This window comes from Saimiri boliviensis, chromosome 16 (genome assembly GCF_048565385.1).
Source record: "Saimiri boliviensis isolate mSaiBol1 chromosome 16, mSaiBol1.pri, whole genome shotgun sequence".
NCBI lineage: Eukaryota > Metazoa > Chordata > Mammalia > Primates > Cebidae > Saimiri > Saimiri boliviensis.
This window is the reverse complement of record NC_133464.1, coordinates 83,553,872-83,560,668: the sequence shown is the minus strand read 5'-3', so window position 1 is coordinate 83,560,668 and position 6,797 is coordinate 83,553,872. Positions and strand designations below refer to the sequence as shown.

At 46.0% G+C, this 6,797-nt stretch overlaps 1 non-coding gene across 1 annotated transcript; it reads right to left on the bottom strand.

Annotated features, from left to right (window-relative positions):
• Positions 1–3,314: 3,314 nt before the first annotated feature.
• LOC120365837 (small nucleolar RNA SNORA3/SNORA45 family) lies at positions 3,315–3,445 on the bottom strand. Its single transcript, XR_005580680.1, has one exon. It is a non-coding gene; the product is annotated as a small nucleolar RNA SNORA3/SNORA45 family (small nucleolar RNA).
• Positions 3,446–6,797: the final 3,352 nt, after the last annotated feature.

Here is a 6,797-nt window from a genome sequence, read left to right as displayed (position 1 = left end):
AGGATTCACTCCTATCTACTGCGCTAAGTCCTTCTAAGCATCAAACAATCATTTCATCTTGGGGCCCTAATTAAAGTTACTTCATATCATTTTTATTGTGAACCCCAGAGAAATGCACACGTAAACGAAACTGACAATACTGGACAGTTATTAACCATCAATGTCAAACCTTGTCATGCTGTGCTGGTGCACACAAAGCCCATCCTCACTCTACCGTGTAGAAATGATGTCAAAATCGAAGTTTCCTAGTAAATTCTCTCCTTAGTAGGCCCTTAAGTGTTAGATTTTTCCCTAAAGCATTCATTGTGGCCAGTTGTGCATACAGCTCCGTTGTTATTGAAGAAATGGTAACAAACTGTTATTCCTCATTTGACTCTTGTTCATTCAGCTGCTATTTATCTAGTAACTATGTATGAGGCAAGAAGCTAGGCTCCTGGGGAGTTTAAGAAAAAGAACTGCCCAGAAGGGCATCAACCTATAGGGGAAGGATAAAGTATGTGTTCATCTAATTCCTGGAAATTAAATTTTGGTTCAAATGTGGTTTCAAAAGACACAACTTGAAGAATCCTGTGGAAAATTCTTTTAAAAAGCAAGGAGCCCCATGATAATAAAAAAGCAGTGTTTACTTACTTTGTAAATTGGAATTTTGATATAAAGAAAGTGGCTTCTAAGGTTGAGAGGTTGCGGAAGAATGGCAGATTTCCTCCTGCCATTCACTAGAGGGCATACCTGGTGAGAAGGACATCGAAGATAGGAAGAGACTTGGACAAGAAAACAGGAGAGTGCATGAGGGGAGGAGGGAGAACGGGGACCCCCAGAAGAGTGGGGACAGGTAGCAGTACCGGTTTAGGGGATGTCTCTAAATTAAGGCAGAGAAGGTAAGATGGACTTAATGCCCACTGTCACCCTCAAGGAGCTGGTGGCATGGTGAAAACTGCTCGAGTGAGGACTATCATCTTGGCCGCTGTGTGGCTGAAAGTGAGACAAGCAAAACTGTGAGTGATTCAGGAATTGGGGCCTTAACTGTGACATGGTAATTGTCCCATAAACGGCATACCTCGAGCAAAGCTCGGCTTTCCGTTGAAACTGCTCTCTGTATCCCTAATGCGACAGACAAGCAGTCCAAACCCATGCCATTTTGGCCCCCATGCCATTTTAAGGAAAACGAAGGCTTGTAATAAGTAACTGAGGTCTGTAATTTTCCACCCTACCCAGACAATGTGTAAACTAACGCTTATCTTGACTTACGTGAACCACTTGAGTAACAATCGGAATGTCCAAAGCCCCTCGCCCTCAGCCCCGCCCAGGAGGTGGTTTTCAGGCATAAAAGGTCTTGACACCCTCCTTTTGGGGCCATGGGTTAGAGAGACACGAGTTCTCTGTGGCCGCCGGCAATAAACACCCTGTAATTCGGCCTAGTCTTTGTCTCAGTGGTGATTTCATGCTGGCTCGGTTACAACATAGTATCTTTTTTTTTTTTTTTTTTTTTTTAACCCTGTCAGTGGCTGAGGCCAGGCAGAGGAAGTGTATCAGGCAGATTCAAAGAGCCTTGGAGAGAAAGAAAAGTGGCCTCAGGAGGTCGATGTGGAGGCACATGGAGTCCCCCTGAGCCCACCTCGGTTTTCTCTGCGTGGCTTCATGCAACCCTGTTATCCACCCGACTCAATTAGTTCTCCTGGTGTCATGGGGGCAGCAGCAGCCGGTCACCAGACACGCTGAAGAGGCAGCCTCTGAGAGAGCAGCTCCTTCTCCAGCGTAAAATAGATGTTTGCACTGCTAAGAACAGCCCAATTCACCCAGGACTGTTTGCTCTTTAACAATGAAAGGAGGAGGAAAGGCTGTTGTGGGGGACTGTCCTCAGGCCTGGCACCGTCACCTCGGCTCAGCTCTCTGGATACACATACCTCGGTGACGTCATTGACCTTTTCCATTCCTAGATTCCTTCAGCTAATCCATTTGGAACCTTTGTCCATCAGCTTGTTTCAATCTTTTTGAACGGTTTCTGCTTTCAGCCTGTGCATGTTCTCAGGAACAATGAGAGGCATCTAACTGAAAATCACTGCGGAAACAGTACTTCGGTTTTTGCTTGCCTTGCTAGGATACCAAGGCGTCACAGTGCAGACCCTCATTCTGTGCTCTTTGCTCCTGGCCGTTCCTTCATTCATTTGCTCCATAAGCACCGATTTAGCATAAACCATATGCTAGGCTCTGCTTCAGGCACCGAAGAAACCAAACAATGTGTTTTCTGCCCTGAAAGAACTCATGGTATAATGGTGGAGACTGAGAAAAAGATCCTACAGCTGGAATGCAAGGAAAAGTCTCTGAGCAAGAAGGGCATCACAGAAACACCAAAGAGAAAAGCCAACTCACAAACATGAAATGCTTCAGGAGTGTGCCTGTCACTTCCGATTCATAGAATTTCATAGATTTGGCAGAACTGCAGAATCCTCCTTTTAGCCTCACCTTTTGAAATTAAACGTCACCTTTTTAGCCAGTCTTCTATGGACGCCTCCTTAGACTCTTTCTTCACTTTCCAAGTTTAAGATTTGTTCTATCTTTCTTGGCATTTGAGCTGTACTTAAATCGTCTTTCGATTGTGGAGACAACATTATAAAAAGATTATGCCCTCAGGCTACTTTGCTGTTAGATGTCAATTGTGTAAACAATTTAACGGCACGCACTCCAGGTCTGAGCATTGTTTCTTTTGGAACCCACTTTAACTGTAAATGTTGGGAACCTGTCCCTCTGGAAGAGGCGTGTTCTCCTCATGGACTGATCGTGTATGTGAGTGTGCATGTGTCTTTCTGTTTCTCTCTGTTACTTGCTGATGCTGAAGTTGCTTAAATTCTTCATAAATACTAAACCACCTGTCCAGAATGTGTAATGCAAGGATGTAGTTTTACATTACATGCAGCTGAAAGGATGCAGGTATTTTTGCATAAGAGATTTGAGTGGATCTAAAGAATGTAGCTACAGCACCAGTGAGAAAAATCCCAGGTTCACCCATCACCAGGCAGTCCAGTGTCAGCAAGTAGTTGACTTCAACTTTTGGAAAATGAACACCCAGTCTAAAACCGGCAGTTGCAGTTCCACTTCATGGACGCTGAACGTTCCTTGGCCACCGTGAGAGGAGAAAGCTCTCAAAAGCTTTCCCCAGAACGCTTATACAATCACCTGAGACCCTCACTCAGAAAGCATGAGAACGGAAGAGGCTTTACTGCTGTTCCCTGTGGGTGTGTCATGAGCTCCCTTCTGGAATTTGGCAAATCACACGTGAGAAATCCACCCTCACATCTTATTTTTGTTTTTTGTATGCATGTTTCTGATCTGGGCACTAATGGGGGCACCGACTGCCCCCACCAGTGAATCAAGACCAGTAGATTCTCTCTGAGTACTCTAGCACACCAGGACAAGAGTTGTGTCAGGATGTGACTCTGGTGTCGGCCACCCTCACATCTTGACAGGTAACTCTCTTCATATTTCAGAAGCACAGAAGGATAAGTATCTAGTTAAAAAGGACTTATGGCCTGAACAAAGACAAAATAATAGAAATATGAAATTAAGTACTATCTTAGTTTCTTCACACTACTTTAACAAAATACCTTAAACTAAATGGCTTATAAACAATAGAAATTTATTTCTCCTAGTTCTGGAAGCTGGGAAGTCCAAGATTTAGGTGCCAGTAGATTGGGTGTCTGGTGAGGGCTGACTTCCTGGTTCAAAAACGGGACCTTCCAGCTGTGTCTTCACATGGTGGATGATATGGTTTGGCTGTGTCTCTACCCAAATCTCATCTTGAATTATAGTTCCCACAATCCCCATGTGTTATGGGAGGGACCTGGTAGGAGGTAATTCAATCACAGGGGTGGTTACCCTCACGCTGTTCTCGTGATAGTGTGTGAGTTCTCACGAGATCTGATGGTTTTGTAAGGGTTTCTTCCCCCTTTTTGCTTGGCACTTCTCCTTCCTGCCTTCATGTAAAGAAGAACATGTTTGCTTCCCCTCTGCCATGATTGTAAGTTTCCTGAGGTCACCTCAGCCCTGCAGAACTAACCTCCTTCCTTGATAAATTACCCAGTCTGGGGCAGTTCTTTACAGCAGTGTGAGGACAGACTAATACAGCGGAAGAGAAGAATTCCTCTCTATTCAGCCCCTTATAAGGCCACTAATCTCATTCATGAGGGCTCCACTTCCATGATGTAATCACCTTCCAAAGACCCCTCCCTCCTAATACTGTCACATTAGGGGATAGGTTTCAACATACACATCAAGGGGGGAACACAAACATTTAGTCCATAGCAAACACATTGATGTATACCGTTTAACTAGCTATCTTGATGCTTTTAATCCCTTGAACTGCTCATCTCTGGCCTCACAGCTTGTGCACTGTGGGTTCTCCTGCTCGAGCTCTCTCCGCACAGCTGCCTAGCTCATCTCTTGCTTCCTTCAGGCCACTTCCCCATTGTCACCCAAGCAGGGGGACTCTGATTAACTAATGTAAAATAGCAACATAGGCCCAACACACACGCACACACACACACACCCCACTATATGTTGATATTTTTATTTTCCATCCCATGTATCACCGTTTGACCTACTATCTGTTTCCTTCTTTGTTCATTGGCTCTTCCCTCCCACTAGAATGTAAACATCACAAAGACAAGGTCTTTGTCTGTTTTACTCCCTGTTACAGTCCCAGCTCCTATAGCACTCGATAGATGCTCAAAAAATATTTACTGAATGAATTATGCCTTTCAAAATATAGAACTTGCTTCTTCATATTTATCAATCTAAAATGAGGAAGTTTCTATTTGTCTGCAACTTTTCCCATGATTTTAGAGGGTGTTCAGAGAGCAAGAGGTTGAGGAGTGAGAGATGTATGCTTTTGTTTTTATCTATCGTTACTCATTTAAATGAAAATAAGAAACTAAAATATACAGACAATGTTCTCAGAACAGAAGACACACTGAGACAGCTCTGTGTCCCAGAATCAGGTTGAAAATCAGTGTAGCTTAATGCCAGATCCAATTCCAATGTTAAGTCATCTCATGTGACCTATCTTCAGAGAAAACGGCATCTGATCATGGATTCAGGGGCTCCTGGTTAGAATGCAATAACGTTGTAGAGAGTGAGAGGATATTAGCTGGAGCAAATGTCCACACTCTTACACGTTGTGATATGGATTCCCAGATCAAATCCCCTCAGATTTGACCTAGTGTTCTGAAACAAGCATGAATACTCCTGTGGCCCCTGCTGCCACCGCCTCCGCCATTGCTGCCATTTCCCCGCTGAGCCCCGCAGTTCTGAAACTCCCTGATGCTCAGGCCTTGGGGAAGAATGAGCAGAGTGGCTATTGCTCTTCTGGTGCCCCCAACGCCATCCTAGCTAAGATAGGAGGAGCTGTCCCCGGGACGGAACCAAAGGCGCTGGTGGAGAGGGAAGCTGAGATGAAGCCACTGGTTTTTGCAAACACAGCATTCCTTGATGTAGACAGCCTCAGGCACTCTGAGTCCAAGGAGTAGGAGAAGATGGATTAATACCAGAGTGCACAGACTTCAGAGGGAACTGAGTAACAACAGACGTCCAGCCAGGCCCTCCTCACCACCCAGACCAGAAATCCCAAGTCAGCCTGTACCCCTAAATTGTCCCCAAGCCCTTCCCTGTGTGGTTTTCAGCCAAGAGGACCAGGTGGCTTGGCTCCCTGCTTTCTGGAGATTTTCGTCTTGAGTAAGGCTCCCTGAGGTCAGTTAAGCCAAGTGGCTCACTGTGTAAATAAAACCCCACGCAGCCGGGCACGGTATCAGCCATGGGTGCCAGTGCTGGTGCGCAGTGATTACACAGCTTAGGATCTCATTCTGAACCTCACTAGGCTGAACTCGCTGCAGTTTCCCAAGTTCCCTGTTTGGGGGTTGCAAACCCCCTGCCAGTAAAACTCTTCTGCTCCCAACTGGTTGGCTTGGCTAAGCTTGGAACTCAGCTAAAGCAACACCACCTCCAGGAAGCCTGTAGACATCCATAGCCTGGGACCTCCTGAGCATCCGCAGCATCTTGTGCAAAGCTCCAGTGCCACATGAATCCCACTGGAGAGTGTCCTGTTGGCTCAGCTGTCACCTCCCTAGACTGTGAGCTACTTGAGGGCAGGAACTACCCTGGGGGTCATAGGTCTAGAATACACGAGTCACTTACTAGATGTGTATTGAATGAATATGTGAAGAGAAAGAGGTATACACGAGTAAATGCTAAGAAAATGCAGAGAATGAAGCACTTACTTTCCACTCAATTTCTTGGGGAAGAAATATTTTAACAACTCTGTGAAAGGTGAGATTGGATTTAGCAGGTGGCAGCTGGGCAGAGGGAGGCCCCCTCACGGTCCAGGAAGTGCAAGAAGCATGGGTAGGCAGCACTGTGGCCTCTGCCACCTGCTCGCTGCTGTGGCCTTGAGCAATCTATTAAGCCCTGTGCCTCTCATTCCCCATCAGGAAGGTGGGAATAATAACAGCACCCACTTCTCAGGTTCTGAGGACCAGATGAGCTAACACACTCCCAGGGCTCAGAACAGCAGCTCTGGGCGCACCGCAGCCTGGCCAGGCTTGTGGGTTTCTTGGCTCACATGCTCAAAAACCACGCTCTGGAGGTTCAGTGATGCCAGCCAGGTGCACGCAACTGGCCGAAACCGGCTTGTGCACCTCCACACTTAACACATTGTTCATGACCTCTCCGCGGGTCAGCACTGATAAGACACACTAGATAAAAAGTGTCTCTCGGAGGAAAACGGTGCTCTTACCAAAGCACTTCCT